At 39.8% G+C, this 17,051-nt stretch overlaps 1 protein-coding gene across 6 annotated transcripts in view; it reads left to right on the top strand.

Moving 5' to 3' along the window:
• The window catches only part of NHSL1 (NHS like 1), a 266,654-nt gene that overhangs the window by 210,748 nt on the left and 38,855 nt on the right, over positions 1-17,051 (top strand). The gene's annotated exons all lie outside the window — the stretch shown is intronic.

The following is a 17,051-nucleotide window of genomic DNA, read 5'->3' as shown; positions in this document are numbered from 1 at the left end:
GTGACAATGTACAGCCTTGACGTACTCCTTTTCCTATTTGGAACCAGTCTGTTGTTCCATGTCCAGTTCTAACTGTTGCTGCCTGACCTGCATATAGGTTTCCCAAGAGGCAGGTCAGGTGGTCTGGTATTCCCATCTCTTTCAGAATTTTCCACAGTTTATTGTGATCCACATAGTCAAAGGCTTTGGCGTCGTCAATAAAGCAGAAATAGATGTTTTTCTGGAACTCTCTTGCTTTTTCGATGATCCAGTGGATGTTGGCAATTTGATCTCTGGTTCCTATGCCTTTTCTAAAACCAATTTGAACATCTGGAAGTTCACGGTTCACGTATTGCTGAAGCCTAAGTGTTTAGGGAGGGTTTTATTCTACTCTAATAGAAATTAACTATACAGGAAGAATATCATCAGTCAATATGACCCCTTTTTGCCCTTTTGCATAAATGACATTGCCTATGGTGTTTAATATTAGTCATTGAAGGAGATACTTGTCCCAGGATATGGAGGGAGGTGACTCTTTTCAATGCCTTTTCAGTGTATTAGTCAGCAAATTCTTTTCCTGTGTGACTGTTGAGCTGATGATACAATTAATGGTACATGTTCTCATGCTACTCCACCTTCCAGGTCCTGACCACTTTATCTCCCAAAACACACTAAGTAGATTGAAATGGGAAGTCATTTGGAATTGTTCTAAAGGAAGTATTAGGTGTGTGAATTCAGAAGTTTGCTTGTCATTTCCCGCCTCCCTTGTGGAACCCATTTACTTCAAAGGCAGCTTTTCCACCATCTCTCTTCTACCTTGTGAAAGTATTAGTCACTCAGTCATATCTGACTCTGCGACCCCATGGACTGTAGCCTGCCAGGTTCTTCTGTCCATGGAGTTCTCCAGGCAAGAATACTGGAGTGGGTAGCCCTTCCCTTCTCCAGAGGATCTTCCCATCCCAGGTATCGAACCCAGGTCTCCTGCATTGCAGGGAGATTCTTTACTGTCTGAATCACACGGGAAGCCCTCTTTTCCACCTTACTCCTTCCCAGAACCTCTCTGGGAGCTTTCCTGTGACATCTGTTCTATCTGACCAAAAACCACAAAAGTTGCCCATGATGGAATAAGTATTGTGATGTTGGATTTGGTCAGTGTCTCTAAAGTTCTACTGGGACCAAATTTTCTTGGATAGGTAACCCTAATAGAGCAGTAAGCATCATCTTCTCTACCTGCTCTTCCCTCATCCTCTTATTTACTGAACATGTATATAATAGGTGCCCCTCACCCGTTAAATTCTGTGTTTATGCTGGCCCTAACCCATACGTGTCAGTTGTGCTTAATAAATGCTGATGACACCTTTGGTGTACCAGATAGGCAGGTCACATGCTTTGGGTAAATTAAGATAAAAAGTATGGCCAAAGATAAAATGCACCTGGGTGAGGGCTAGGGACAGCCCCCCTGTCATATAATCACAGGGCCCTTTCAAGCACTGAAGGTTCATTCATTTAATGAACTCTTGGCCACCTACAATGAGTAAATTGTATGTGGCTTAGGCACCTTTAGGGCTTCCCTCATAGCTCAGTTGGTAAAGCATCCACCTGCAATGCAGGAGACCCTGGTTTGATTCCTGGGTCGGGAAGATCCACTGGAGAAGGGATAGGCTACCCACTCCAGTATTCTAGGGCTTCCCTTGTGGCTCAGCTGGTAAAGAATCACCTGCAATACAGGAGACCTGGGTTCGATCCCTAGGTTGGGAAGATGCCCTGGAGGAGGAAAAGGCTACCCACTCTAGTATTCTAGCCCAGGGAACTCCATGGACTGTGCAGTCCACGGGGTCACAAAGAGCTGGACACGACTAAGCGACTTTCACTTAGACACCTTTAGGAGGACATCGGCTTTTACTTTCAGGGCCTGGGAAGCCATTGGAGAAGTTTGAGCTCAGGATTGACATAATCTGACTCACACTTTTTAAGTGGTTCAATTTGGTTCTGTGTTAAAAGTTCAAAGTAAAAGAATCGGAGTGACCCAGGACATTGGGTGGAGATGACCGCAGTAATCAAGGGAGAGGTGGAAGTGGCCTGAAAAGAAAGTAGCTACCAGATAAAGCATTTCTCCTTCCACAGTGCTCTCTATACTCTATCAGCTAAATTCTTCTTCATCCTTTGTTCCCCATCTTCTTCTCTAGTTACTCCATTGGTGAGTGTGGATCATCATGGCAAAATAAAAGAAACACTTAAATAAAATAAAAGAAACCCTCTTTTCCCCTTGGGCCTTTTACCTTTTCTTGCCTGGAATAAGGAGGAAAATTCTGGTCTTCAGGAGCCTCACCTAGCACCTCCTCCAAATGGAAGGCTTTTCCCTTTACTTTATACCTGCCCCAAATGGGTTCATGGATTTCACATCAAGAACCTTTCATTTTGTTTCTCTTTCTCTGTGGCTACTTACTTTACTCTGAAACAGTTTTCTTGTAGTGTGGCTCCCAGACCAGCAGCAGGAATATCACCTAGGAATTTATTAGAAGTGTAAGTTCTCAGGCTCCAGTGCAAACCCACTGAGTCAGACACTCAGGTCAGCCAAATAATTAACAAGCCCCCAGGGGATTTGGATGCACCTTCATCGGGAGAACCCTGCTCCATAAATTGTCATGTGAACTTGTTTAATCAGTCAACCAAATTGTAAACACCTTGAAAATTGTACCACTTTCAGTTTCACTAGCTCATTGTGAGCTAAGATTCAAACAAACACACAGCTGTTCACTGCCAGAGTTTAAGATCTTGGCCACCACCATTCATCTCCCTGGCTGTTAGCAGGTTACTTGAATGAATTGATTCATCTCCTTCCAGGAAGCTTCCTTTTCCTTGAAACGTGGGTGATTATTGGCATATTTTCTGATTGGCTGTCTCTTTCTTACCCTCAGTTAATAAATTATACTCTAGCACCTGGAGCATTTTGTCCAACGGTGCATAATGTCCATGCACCATTAAGACATGAAGAGAGGAGAGATTTTGGAACTTTAAGAGAGACTTGGGCTTAATCCTTAAAGCCATATATTTTCTCCTTTCATAATTTATGGTACTTTGGATGCAAAGTATCATTGACATGATAATTGATAAAGAAGGCATCTTATGGACTCAAACATGGATTTATGGGAAGATAAATTTGGATTTAGTACTTCATATATAATAATATACTTTTATATCATTGTAAGTATTCCTGTATAACTATATACAAACAATTATTCTTAAGGGGAGAGGGAAGAAAAGAATGAATCACTAGTGTAATAGTAAACCCAAAAGTCATATTTATTTGGAATCTATTATTTATAATTGCTCTCAAATTATCTAGGACAATATCCATTGAAAGTATCTATGTTAAATCCATGGTGTCTTTAAGATTTAACATAGCTTTTCAGCTCACTTGATATGCTGCAAGTAACTGAGTAACTCAAAAATCTTTTGACCATTTATAGTCCGTTAACTAAGTTCTAATTTGTTGATTCTTGAAGACAATTTCAATAAATTAAAGTACAGCTAGCTGCTTTGAAGGGGGCTTAGCTGCTTTGAAGAAAAGAATTTATGGACTATCCAAATGTAATTTTGGAAAATCCAGTATACATGACTGGCAAGGCAGAATTTTAACTACAATATCAGTATGATTTCCTCTTCAGGATTGCCAGACGCAATAAATGTACTAGAAGGCAGATTCCTTCCACTTTGAAATGCATTTTGACTTTATTTTCAGTAAGAAAATAACTTCCCTAATGTGCACAGAGCATAATATTTGAGTGCAGTAAAAGTTTTCCTATGTTGCTTGTTAAATGAAAGCTCAAACTAGAATCTTTAGCTGTATAAGACCTGATACAGCTGTTGGACTGGAATTGATTATTGATTTTCTTCTAAATATATGTTTGTAGTCGTCCATGTTCTCAGCCCTCTGGTACCAGACAAAGATATAAGAACTGGCTTTCAGCCCTGTCACTGATAATCTGATGGATAAATAACTGGGATAGAAGTTTGGAAACCTGGATCTACCAGAGATGTAAAACATTTGTGTCTCATAATCCATAAGACAGGTATAATATCTGCTTTCCTTCAGTTCACACAGAAATATTTTACACACAAATCAAATAATGATGGCCAAGGGCTTTCAGTTTAGAAAATAATGCATTTATTAAGTGTCAGGAGTAATGGCTTTAAAAATCAGTGATGTGAAAAAAAGAGTTGTTTAGACTTTGGTTCATCCCAGGACATTCTCACTGAAGCAGTACATCATGGCCATTATTTATAATTAACTTTGGAACTGGAGTTGTTAATGACCTTGAATTATAGGAGGAGGATTATGAAAGATTTAATACTGTTAGAAAGAAACCACATTCAGATTTTAAAGTATGGTATGTCTAAAATGCCGTACTGTTGTGAAATACTAGCAGTGTGCTTTTGATCTGAATATTTAGACGCTTTCCTAGCAGTTCATACTCGTATATACCACCACAATCCATGCAACCTGAAAAATGACAAAACAGCCTTTTTTAACTGGTCCGTCTGGCTTTTAATGCAGTAGTGCTTGTCTTCTGTTTCTTTCTTTTTTTTAATTAAACTATAGTTAATTATAGTATTGTATTAGTTTCAAGTGTACAGAAAAGTGATTAAATTATATTTATAGTTATATTTTTTCAGATTCTTTTCCATTATATATTATTACAAGATGTTGAATATAGTTCCCTTTGCTAAACAATAGGTCCTTGTGGTTTACCTGTTTTATATATAGTAGTGCATATCTCTTAATCCCAAACTCCTAATTTATCTCTTGCATCCACCCCCGTTATCCCCTTTGGTAACCATAAGTTTGTTTCTATTTCTGTTTTGTAAATAAATGCACTTGTGTCATTTAAAAATTTAAGTTATTTTTTTTTTTTTGAAGTAGAGTTGGTTTACAATTTTGTGTTAGTTTTGGTTGTACAGCAAAGTGATTCAGTTATATTTGTGTATATTCTTATTATATATATATATATATCTCAGATTCTTTTCTCACATATATATATCAAAATATTGAGCAAAGTTCATTTGCATCATATTTTAAGATTCCATATATAAGTGATACATGTTATTTGTCTTTCTTTGATTTCAGTTCAGTCGCTCAGTCATGTCTGACTCTTTGTGACTCCATGAACTGCAACACGCCAGGCCTCCCTGTCCATCATCAACTCCCACAGTTCACCCAAACCCGTGTCCATTGAGTCTGTGATGCCATCCAACCATCTCATCCTCTGTCGTCCCCTTCTTCTCCTGCCCTCAATCTTTCCCAGCATCAGAGACTTTTCCAATGAGTCAGCTCTTCGCATCAGGGGGCCAAAGTATTGGAGTTTCAGCTTCAACATCAGTCCTTCCAATGAGCACCCAGGACTGATCTCCTTTACAAAGGACTGGTTGGATTTCCTTACAGTCCAAGGGACTCAAGAGTCTTCTCCAACACCACAGTTCAAAAGCATTAATTCTTCAGTGCTCAGCTTTCTTTATAGTCCAACTCTCACATCCATACATGACCACTGGAAAAACCATAGCCTTGACTAGATGGACCTTTGTTGACAAAGTAATGTCTCCGCTTTTTAATATGCCATCTAGGTTGGTCATAACTTTCCTTCCAAGGAGTAAGGGTCTTTTAATTTTCATGGTTGCAATCACCATCTGCAGTGATTTTGGAGCCCAGAAAAATAAAGTCAGCCACTGTTTCCCCATCTATTTGCCATGAAGTGATGGGACCAGATGCCATGATCTTCATTTTCTGAATGTTGATTTAAGCCAACTTTTTCACTCTCCTCTTTCACTTTCATCAGGAGGCTCTTTAGTTCTTCTTCACTTTCTGCCATAAAGGTGGTGTCATCTGCATATCTGAGGTTATTGATATATCTCCCAGCAGTCTTTATTCCAGCTGTGGTTCCTCCAGCCCAGTGTTTCTCATGATGTACTCTGCATATAAATCAAATAAGCAGGGTGACAATATACAGCCTTGATGTACTCCTTTTCCTATTTGGAACCAGTCTGTTGTTCCATGTCCAGTTCTAACTGTTGCTTCCTGACTTGTATATAGGTTTCTCAAGAGGCAGTTCAGGTGGTCTGGTATTCCTATCTCTTTCAGAATTTTCCACAGTTGATTGTGATCCACATAGTCAAAGGCTTTGGCATCGTCAATAAAGCAGAAATAGATGTTTTTCTGGAACTCTCTTGCTTTTTCGATGATTCAACAGATGTTGGCAATTTGATGTCTGGTTCCTCTGCCTTATGTAAATTCACGTATTGCTGAACCTGGCTTGGAGAATTTTAAGCATCACTTTACTAGCGTGTGAGATGAGTGCAATTGTGTGGTAGTTTGAGCATTCTTTGGCATTGCCTTTCTTTGGGATTGGAATGAAAACTGACTTTTTCCAGTCCTGTGGCGACTGCTGAGTTTTCCAAATTTAGGTTAATAATCTGAAGGTCCATCCATGTTGCTGCAAATGGCATTATTTCAGTCTTTTTTTTCTGAATAATATTCCATTGTGTATATATACCACATCTTCTTTATCCATCCATCTGTGGGTGGACATTTAGGTTGCTTCCATGTCTTGGCTATTATATAAATAGTGCTGCTGTGAACATTGGGGTGCCTGTATCTTTTCCAGTTAGAGTTTTCTCTGGATATATGCCCAGTAGTGGTATTGCTGGACCATATGGTGACTGTTTTTAGTTTTTTAAGGACAAGAGTGCTCATTTAATATTACTTCCTTTATCATTTCTTCTTCTTACTCAGATAAGCTAACATTCAGCAAACTTCACTTTTTTTCCCTTTTAGCATCCACTCATCTTTTCACCTCATTTCCTTAGGGAATAAATGATAAATCCCCTTTTATTCTGACTTTCCATTCAGTTTCTCTCTCCATCTCCTCCTTTTCCTTCCATCTTTCATCTAAAGAAGTCTGAATTAGTGACCATTTAAGTTAAAAGCATTCTCTTGGAATATATTTCAAAATCTTAATAGTAAATTCACGAAAAGTTTCACTCACACATTTATCTCATGGAATTATAAATATGAAAAAACTTTGTATGACAAGTTATACAAATCAATAGTAAAATGCTGATAGCTTTTTTTAAAAAACCTTTATTTCTTTATTGGCTATGCTGGGCCTTTGTTGTCATGCAGGCTTCTCTTTAGTGGCGGTGAACAAGGACTTCTCTTCACTGCGAAGCTCAGGCTTCTCATTGCGGTGTCTTCTTTTGCTGTGGAGCTTCAGTGATTGCAGCTCCCAGGCTCCAGAGCACAGGCTCAGTAGTTGTGGTCCTCGGGCTCAGTTGCTCCATGGCCCATGGGGTCTTCCCGGCTAAGGATCGAACCTGTGTCCCCGACATTGGCAGGCAGGTTCTTTACCACTGAGCCACCAGGAAAGCCCCTCAATGTGTTTTTTACTGGCACGACTAGGTGATTTACTTTTCCTCAGACAGGTTTATTTGGAATTCATGTATTTGAGTCCTGTTAAGCTAAGTCCTAGTACCTGGGAGAAGAAGGTAGGCAGGAAGAAACGGGTAAATGCGGGTGAGATCAAGTCACTTCTCTGTTAAAAGTCTCCAGAGGCTACCGTCCAGCCTCATGGTTAAAAGCGAGTCCTTACAGGAACCTCCAAGGCCCTTTACATGTTTAACCATCTCCTACTGTCCTTTCTCTTCACCCAGCGCAGGTCACACTTCCCTCCATCTCTTTCTCAGGGTGATGGGACCCCCTTTCTTCACTCAGGCAGGCCTGCTTCCACACCACTCCCTATACCCTTCTCTGCTTAATTTTTTTCTTAACACTTAGGATGTTCTTTCTTGTTATGTAGTTGGCTCTTTTTACTGTTTGTTGTCTGTGTCTTCTTAGAGCACAAGCTCTCTGAAGACAGGAATTTTTGTTTGTTCTGCTCACTGGAATCTCCTGTACCTTCAACAGCACTTGGCAGATAGCAGATGCTCCATAAATATTAATATTGGTAACTTAAATGTGGGATAAATGTGGGATGGGAATGCTTTGTTCTGGAGTCATGACACATGAGGAACTGAGAAAAGAGAATTGTCTTAAAATTGTTCTTCCAAGATCCTGCCTTTTGGGCAGTAGTTGCGACTATACCTCCTTAATCCTCCTCACTCTTTTTTTTCTCTCTCTCTGATCTTTTGTTGAAAATACTAGTTGACCCTTTATACTGTGTGAGGCACAGCAGAGGATCTAAGGAAGTATGCCATGTGGTTTCTAATGAAAAGTTTAGGCTGGCATGGAAGATTGTGGGCTTCCCAGGTGGCACATTGGTTAAGGATCCACCTGCCAATGCAGGAGATGCAAGAGATATGGGTTCGATCTCTGGCTCAGGAAGATCCCTTGTAAAAGGGAATGGCTACCCCCTCCATTATTCTTGCTGGAGAATTCCATGGACAGAGGAGCCTGGTGGGCTACTGTCCATGGGTCACAAGGGGTCTGACATGACTAAGCAGGTGCACGTGTGCAGACACACACAGAAGGTTGTAGTAAGTGGGGAAGGCTTTGTGAAGAAGGGGATTTGAAGTAAACCTCAAAAGATTTGGGGGAAGCTGTCATGAAGTAGTGCAGTGACTTGGGTTCCCTGTAAGCATGGTGGACTGCCAGCCAGTAGACCCTGAATGCCATCAGCTCTAAGAAAGTTTGGGAATACATTATATATTAATATGTATAATTAATATAAATTGAAGAATTTATAAAATAATTTTCAAAAGGGATCAAAGAATTTTCCGTTTCATCTTAAAATGCTGAGTCTGCTAATATTTTCATTATTTATGAGATAGGTAGTGTTTTCACCTACAGACATGCTTTCCCTTTGAGGAAAAGCTAAGAGTCCATCTCTAATTTTTTTTTTTTTTAACATTTTTTTTAAATTTTTTATTTTTTTTAAATTTTAAAATCTTTAATTCTTTTTTTTTTTTAATTTTTTATTTTTTTTAAATTTTAAAATCTTTAATTCTTACATGCGTTCCCAAACATGAACCCCCCTCCCACCTCCCTCCCCACAACATCTCTCTGGGTCATCCCCATGCACCAGCCCCAAGCAAGCTGCACCCTACGTCAGACATGGACTGGCGATTCAATTCTTACATGACAGTATACATGTTAGAATTCCCATTCTCCCAAATCATCTATTCAGTTCAGTTGCTCAGTTGTGTCCAACTCTTTGCGACGCCATGAATTGCAGCATGCCACGCCTCCCTGTCCATCACCAACTCCCGGAGTTCACTCAGACTCACGTCCATCGAGTCAGTGATGCCATCCAACCATCTCATCCTCTGTCGTCCCCTTCTCCTCCTGCCCTCAATCCCTCCCAGTATCAGGGTCTTTTCCAATGAGTCAACTCTTCGCATGAAGTGGCCAAAGTACTGGAGCTTCAGCTTTAGCATCATTCCTTCCAAAGAAATCCCAGGGTTGATATCCTTCAGAATGGACTGGCTGGATCTCCTTGCAGTCCAAGGGACTCTCAAGAGTCTTCTCCAACACCACAGTTCAAAAGCATCAATTCTTCGGCGCTCAGCCTTCTTCACAGTCCAACTCTCACATCCATACATGACCACAGGAAAAACCATAGCCTTGACTAGACGGACCTTAGTTGGCAAAGTAATGTCTCTGTTTTTGAATATGCTATCTATATCTAGGTTGGTCATCACTTTTCTTCCAAGGAGTAAGCGTCTTTTAATTTCATGGCTGCAGTCACCATCTGCAGTGATTTTGGAGCCCCCCCAAAATAAAGTCTGACACTGTTTCCACTGTTTCCCCATCTGTTTCCCATGAAGTGATGGGACCGGATGCCATGATCTTCATTTTCTGAATGTTGAGCTTTAAGCCAACTTTTTCGCTCTCCTCTTTCACTTTCATCAAGAGGCTTTTTAGCTCCTCTTCACTTTCTGCCATAAGGGTGGTGTCATCTGCATATCTGAGGTTATAGTAAACCTTAAATACCAACATTCTTTAAGATGAACAATGCTCATTGCATTTTATACTCATATTTTTGTTATTGTTGTTACTGAAATGGAAGTATAGGAAAAAACTCTAGTAAAACTAGTTCAATTTCTTAATTTCTTAAACTCAAACGTGTATTATTGATTTATCAGATAAAGAGCAGTGTTATTTTATACATAATTAATTGTGGTACAGAGACATATGGGTTTCCCTGGTGGCTCAGTGGTAAAGAATCCATCTGCCAGTGCAGGAGACATGGGTTCAATCCCTGGGTCAGGAAGATCTCCTAGAAAAGGAAATGGCAACCCCCTCCAGTATTCCTGCCTGGGAAATCCCATGGAGAGAGGAGCCTGGTGGGCTTCAGTCCATGGGATCACAAACAGCTAGACATGACTGAGCAGCTAAACAACAACAACCCAGAGACATGGAGGAGGATAGTTTCTCATCATAAGCAAGTTGACACTCTCAGGAAAGAGCACCAGCTTTGTGGCCCAAGCACGTGGAGTCTAATATTGGTTCCACCAACTGACGCAAGTCTAAAACTTTGTGTCTCAAGGTCTTTGTACATAAATTGTAGGTATTATTCCCATCTCTTAAGGTTGTTGTGGAGAGTAAATGATTTACTGTATACAAAGTGCTTTGGCTTGTTCATAGGGAACTCTCAATCGAAGTTAGTATTAGTAATACACAGCAGTTACAGTATGTCTGCTGAGAGTTGTTTTTATGTCTAGCCTTTTCCTACGACAAAGGCTAACTTTTGGAGCCTTAGAGCTTGGTGCTGAAGCTGACAAATGTTTCTTGCCCAGAGTTGCACAGCTCTTCAGCAGCCAGACAGCCGACTCCAGACACCCAATTCCTGTTGCCATTTCTTCACCGTGATGCTCTAAGATTCCTACCAAAGGGAACATCACCCCGTTTCTCCAAAGATCCTTATGAACGTCTTTTACATCTTAGCATCTCCTGGTTCCATCTTTGTTAATTTCCTTGGACTGCCATGACAAAGTGCTACAAACTGGGTGACTTAAAACAATAGAAATATATTGTCTTAAAATTCTGGAGGCTAGAAGTCCAAAATCAGGGTGTTGGCAGGGCCATACTCCCTTCAGCCTCTTGGGGTCACCCTCTTCCAGTTTCTGGTGGTCCCATGTGCTCTTGTAGCAGCATAACTCCAATCTGTCTCTGCCTCTGTCTGCAGCTGGCTGTCTTTCCTCTGTGTCAGTGCATCTTCAAATGGTCCCAGTGCCTCTGTTTCCTCTTCACAAGGACACTAGTCATATTGGCTTAGAACCCACCCAGAAGACCTCATTTTAACATACTTACATCTGGAAAGACTGTAAATGAGGTCATAGTCACAGGTACCGGGGGTTAGGACCTCAACATTTCTTTTCTGGGGACACAGTTCAACCCAGCACACATACTTTCAGATCAAAAAACCTTGATCCTTTTTTCTCTTTGCTTTAGAAGTTACAAAACATCAAATACATTTACTAGGCATCTGGCTGATACTCTTTTAGTGTAAAAATGCTCCTAAATATAAGGTTTCATGTTACATGAAACCAATTACGTTTATAAATTTTGTACTTAGATCAACTCAAAAATTTGTGCTCTTTTTTGGGGTTGAGAGGAGTTAGAAATAAATGTTTAGGCCACTGACAGTAAGAGAATCCCTGTATGAGTGTCATATGCAGAAAAAGAAATACAACCTCATGATGCTTTAGTCAAGATGTAGCCAACAGTTTGGTCAGACCTTAGAATCTAAAAGAACTGTGTAGCCAGGCAGGTCTTGTTATGGAGTTGCTTACTGACTTTTTAAAGTGAGAGGATTTGAGGTAGTTGTGGCTTATATGGTAAATGTTGACATCAGTGAGTGTGTTTTTTGAGCACTGGCCAAGTGGAAGGGTTCTGTACCAAGTCCTGATGCACCCTGAGCTAGTCTCTTACCTGAAAGAGCAGAGTTCTCAGAAATACTTGTTGGCTGATTCTCATGACAGCTCCCCCAAAGAAGTAATGGCCCAGCTTTAGAAGTGGAATCTGAGTTTCTAGGAAGTTAAGATGCTGTCCCCCAAGTCTCACAGGTAGTGAGTGGTACCTGGTTTGTCTGAATTACAGACACTCAGCTGCTCCTCCGTAGAGCTGTCCCACAGCCGTGCCACTCACCCATCCACCTACCCTCGCCAGTGGTTAACGTTCTGTTACTGAAACACACAAGTGTAGCTTTTCATTGCAAATCCCACACTTCTCAACGTTGTTCAGGAAGGACTGGAAGAGAATGGGTGACAAGGATCTGGGAAATCTTAGATTCGGTGTTGTCTCTGGAGGAGTCATTAGAGTTGGTTTGGAATAGTTGGATTTTCCCCTTGCTTATGAGGTAAGGTTGCCCTTCCTTCTCACCTCTGAAGGTACATGTGGACATGTGACTTGTTGTGTCCAAAGAAACAGGAGAGGAAGTAACCTGGTTACTTCTGGCAGAAGTTTCCAGAGCCAGTAGTGCTGCTGTGTGATGGTCTGAGCACTCTCTGAGGGGGATCTTCCCACGGCCTGATCTCCGTGTGACTGCCACCTCTGCCTGGACCGGGAGAATGTGCAGAGTCATAAAAGCATCTTCTTGTATCAAGCCCCTGGGGTTTGGAAGTGTTTGTGACTGCTTTATACTCCAGCTCATTGTCACTAATTCATTACACTTAGGAGCAAAACAGAGCATGGAAATTCATCAAGGATTTCCGGTAGAGAAAATGAGTTTGAAGATAACTCTAAATCTTCTTGCAGCAGTCTCCCTCAACATATCTAAAATATTAAAGCAGAAAGTCCAGCAAATAGTGTAATATGTGAAGGTTGGGAGGACAAAACAGTATTAAATTCGTAAGATGGTTAGGTAACCATCCAAGCCTATGACAGTATTTTTTGCTTCTATATTTAAAACTTCGGTCACCCACGTTATTTGTCCATTGTTCCTGTGCTAAAGAAAATAGCTGGACAGGAAAGGAAGGAGGAGGAAATTTGTGGCTGGAAAACCAGAGGACACTACAAACAGTGACACCTTTATCTGAGCAGTACTGTGAGAACAATAGCATGGTTTTACTCTAAATTTCTGTTGCAAGAAGCATATGTGTTAAAGAGAGAGCTTCTATTACAGTTAGTATCATGTTTCCCACCTGTGGTTGCTGGCATAACCTGGCTTTAAGTTTTACTTTGCCTTGCCCTTACCATCAGTGTAGTGTTTGAAAAGTCTTTGTTTATTCATGATTGCTAGTACTCGCTTATATCTCACTCCATAGACAATAAACTCACTTTTTAATGAACAAAGCCAAGGTTTTAGAAGCTGAGGGCCACTGCAACTTGACAAGAGGAAATTTTCCTAGATTTCCCGTTAGAGTTGAAGATAAATGACAGTGGAACTCGATGAGTTTATTAGATTAATTAGATTATTTATTAATTAATTAGATTAATTAATGAGTTTATTAGATTAATCTGGTAAGAATTTAAAAATTGGTTATCTGCCATAAATTTATATGGCCTAATTTAATCTTAGATGAGCACCATGTTCCTTTGATATGCTAGTTTGTTATACCACTATTTAAACATTTTTGTGACATAAATTTAACCATGGAAAGAAAAGACATTGTCCTTTAAACTAGGCTTGAAAGATGACACATACTGGGAATACTAACAGTTGTCAGCTTTTCATGATTTTAATTTACGGATAACAGTTTTGCAGTATTTTGGTTTTATAAACTTTAACAGGTATGTCATTTGGCTATTTTAAATTTCCTTTTAATTAAAAAATTTTGAAGTGTAATTGATGTACAATATAGGTTCGGGTGTACAACATACTGCTCTGATATTTAAATACATTGCAAAATGATCATGGTAAGTCTAGTAACATCTGTCACCATACAAAATTACTATATTATCGACCATGTTCTATATAAGGGTGTATATTACATCCCTAAGACTTGTGTATTTTATAACTGGAATTTTGTACATCTTAATCCCCTTCACCTATTATGCCCAACCCCATCCCCCCTGCTGTCTGACAGCCACCCAGTTGTTCTCTGGACCTTTAAGTCTGTTTCTGATTTGTTTGTTTTGTTTTTTAAATTTCACATGTAAGTGAAATCATATGGTATTTGTCTTTGATTGACTTATTTCACTTTGCATAATACCGTCTAGGTCCATTCATGCTATTGCAAATGGCAAGATTTCATTCTTTTTTATGGCTCAGTAATATTCCTCTCTCTGTGCATGTAAATGAACATTGGAGTACATATATCTTCTTGAGTTACTGTTTTATTTTCTTCAGATAAATGCCCAGAAGCAGAAATGCTGAATTGTATGAGAGTTATGTTTTTAATTTTTTGAGGAACCTCCATGCTGTTTTCCATGGTGGCTGCATCAATTTACATTTCCACCTACAGCACTGGGGTTCCTTTTTCTCTACATTCTTGCCAACTCTTGTGATTTGTTGTCTTTTTTGATGATAACATTTTGGATGTTTTTAATATTATTGCCAAGAAGATCAGAATGAATACCACCTTTAGAGATGACCTAGCTTAGCAGTCCCTTGCAGATTAATCTTTTTTAAACACATTCTTACATGGTATCTGATATCAAGAACAGATTTTTTAGTACTATGAAATTCTATAATTTGAGACTTGTACTTATCTTAAGATCAGTGAATGAGGGTGAAAAGGATTATTTTTTGAATAAGAAAAGGATTTGGTTTAAAGGGTCTTGGCCTTAACTTTGTGTTTTGTTCTGTTTGGTAACTGTTTTTGAAAGCACCAAATTATGTGATAAGCAACTTACAGTGGTAATAGGTTTTATTAGTTTGTTTTACAAGATTCACCCTGAATCTTTAGGAGACTTCAGTTTATAGGACTACAGAAAAGTTAAGTTAGCAATACTAATTAGTGACATGTAGAATTATAGGGTTGTGTTATGTTTTATTCTAGCCTTAAGATAAAAAAAAAATAAAATAAAACCAGACTTCCCTGATGGCTCAGTGGTAAAGAATCTGCCTGCCAGTACCGGAGACCCAAATTCGATCCCTGATCTGGGAAGATCCCACATGCCGTGGAGCAACTAAGCCTGTGCACCGTAACTATTGAGTCTGCGCTAGAGCCTGGGAGCCGCAACTACTGAGGCCCCTGCACCCTGGAGCCCATGCTCCACAACAAGTGAAGCCTGTGCACTGCGACTGGAGAGAGTCCCCACTCACCGCAACCAGAGAAGAGCTCATGCAACATGAAGACTCAGCACAGCCAAGAGGAAATAATTAAAATCATTTTAAAAAGTAAAACATTTACAGAATCCAAGAACTCTGCACTGAACACCATTTGAAAACTAGTCATCATGCTTTATGTAACATCCCTGTAGGAATGAGAACAGAATCTGGTTGTACTATTTATTTTTGTAGAGAAGTTGTGAAATACTGGAGAAAATGTGGAAGTCTTTTTCACTGAAAAGGGTTCGATTAGTGTTATAAATCCTCATTTTTTCAAATGTACTTTGGAGGTGTCAGAAATGTTTTTTAAATTTTCTTTTTTTATTCAATGTTAGTTAGCATGGGTTGCCAGTCCAGCCCACACATTATTCAGCCCATAAGTAACTGAAGTATTAGTATTTAACTATCTTATGATTACCTGTACAATTTTTCAGTTAGCTTGGCATTCTAAAAGAACCTTGTGACTATTTCCATGGAGTTTAAAAAAAAAATCTGATGTGTAGTTTTCATTTGACTCTCTGCTCCCACCATGAGATAGGCAACACAGGACAGTGAGGATTTTTTTATTTTTATCCCTCCACTAAGCAGCTGCTCATCTCCTCTTTGAAGAAGCAGCTTAGATCCTAGTGTTAAAAGGGAACTCTGAAGATGCCCTACTTTAGTTCTGTGCCATTAGGTGCATGGTTTTGTAAAACTGTGCAAAGAGGAAACTTGCCCAAAAGCAAACACTTGTCACCTTCCTTTAGCAAGATGGATATTTAAAGCAACACTGTGGGGAATCCTTTTGCAAGGCAAATACTTTTCTGAGGTATCTAAGTCATAGGAGAGCTCCCGGGACTTTAAAATGTCATTAGAACCCTTGCTTTGTTCTCCCTCCACTGACGGGAGTTATCAGTGCAGTGGTTCCTCCTTGAAGAGAATCCCCAGTCTCTGAGCAGCCAACGGCCCCAGTCATTGCTCCGTGAACTGGAAGACATCTCAGAGTGCCACCCAGCTTTGTGCTAAACTCCACCCAGTGATTACAGGCTGTTTAGCATCAAATAAAATTGGAAGTAAAAACAGAATGAGAGATTATAATCTATGATTTCTCACTTCCAGTTGATCAGTCTAGAAGGCAAGCCTCACATGAGAATTGCTTGCGCTTTTTGATGTGGAATTACATCATCGATTGTTACATGTCAAGAATTATAGTACGTATGGAAAACAGTATGGAGGTTCCTCAAAAAACTAAAAATTTAGTTCCATGTCATCCAGCTATCCCAATCCTAGGCATACACCTAGACAAAATTCTTAATTTGAAAAGATACATGCATCCCTGTTTCATAGTAGCACTGTTTACAATAGCCATCAAAGCAGCCCAAATGTCCACCAACAGATGAATGGATAAAGAGGATGTGATACATATATGCAATGGAATATTACTCAGTCATAAAAAAGAATGAAATATTGCCATTTGCTGCAACATAAACAGACCTAGAGATTATCATACTAAGTGAAGTAAATCGGAAAAAGACACATATCGTATGATATCATTTATACATGAAATCTAAAATATGATAGAAATGAATTTATTTGCAAAATAGAAACAGACTCACAGAGAACAGACTTGTGATTGCTAAGGAGGAGAGGAGTAGGGGAAGAAAGGATTGGGAGTTGAAATTAGTGGATGCAAACTATCATATGTAAGGTGGACAGGCTTCCAGCTGGCTCAGTGGTAAAGAATCTGCCTGCCAATGCAGGAGACTTGGGTTTAATCTCTGAGTGGGGAAGATCCCCTGGAGAATGAAATGGCAGCCCACTCCAGTATTCTTGCCTGGGAAATTCAATGGACAGAGAAGCCTGGCAGGCTACAGTCTCTGGGGTCGA

This window comes from Capra hircus, chromosome 9 (assembly GCF_001704415.2).
Source record: "Capra hircus breed San Clemente chromosome 9, ASM170441v1, whole genome shotgun sequence".
In the NCBI taxonomy this organism is placed as follows: domain Eukaryota; kingdom Metazoa; phylum Chordata; class Mammalia; order Artiodactyla; family Bovidae; genus Capra; species Capra hircus.
This window is presented reverse-complemented; position numbering and strand designations above follow the sequence as displayed.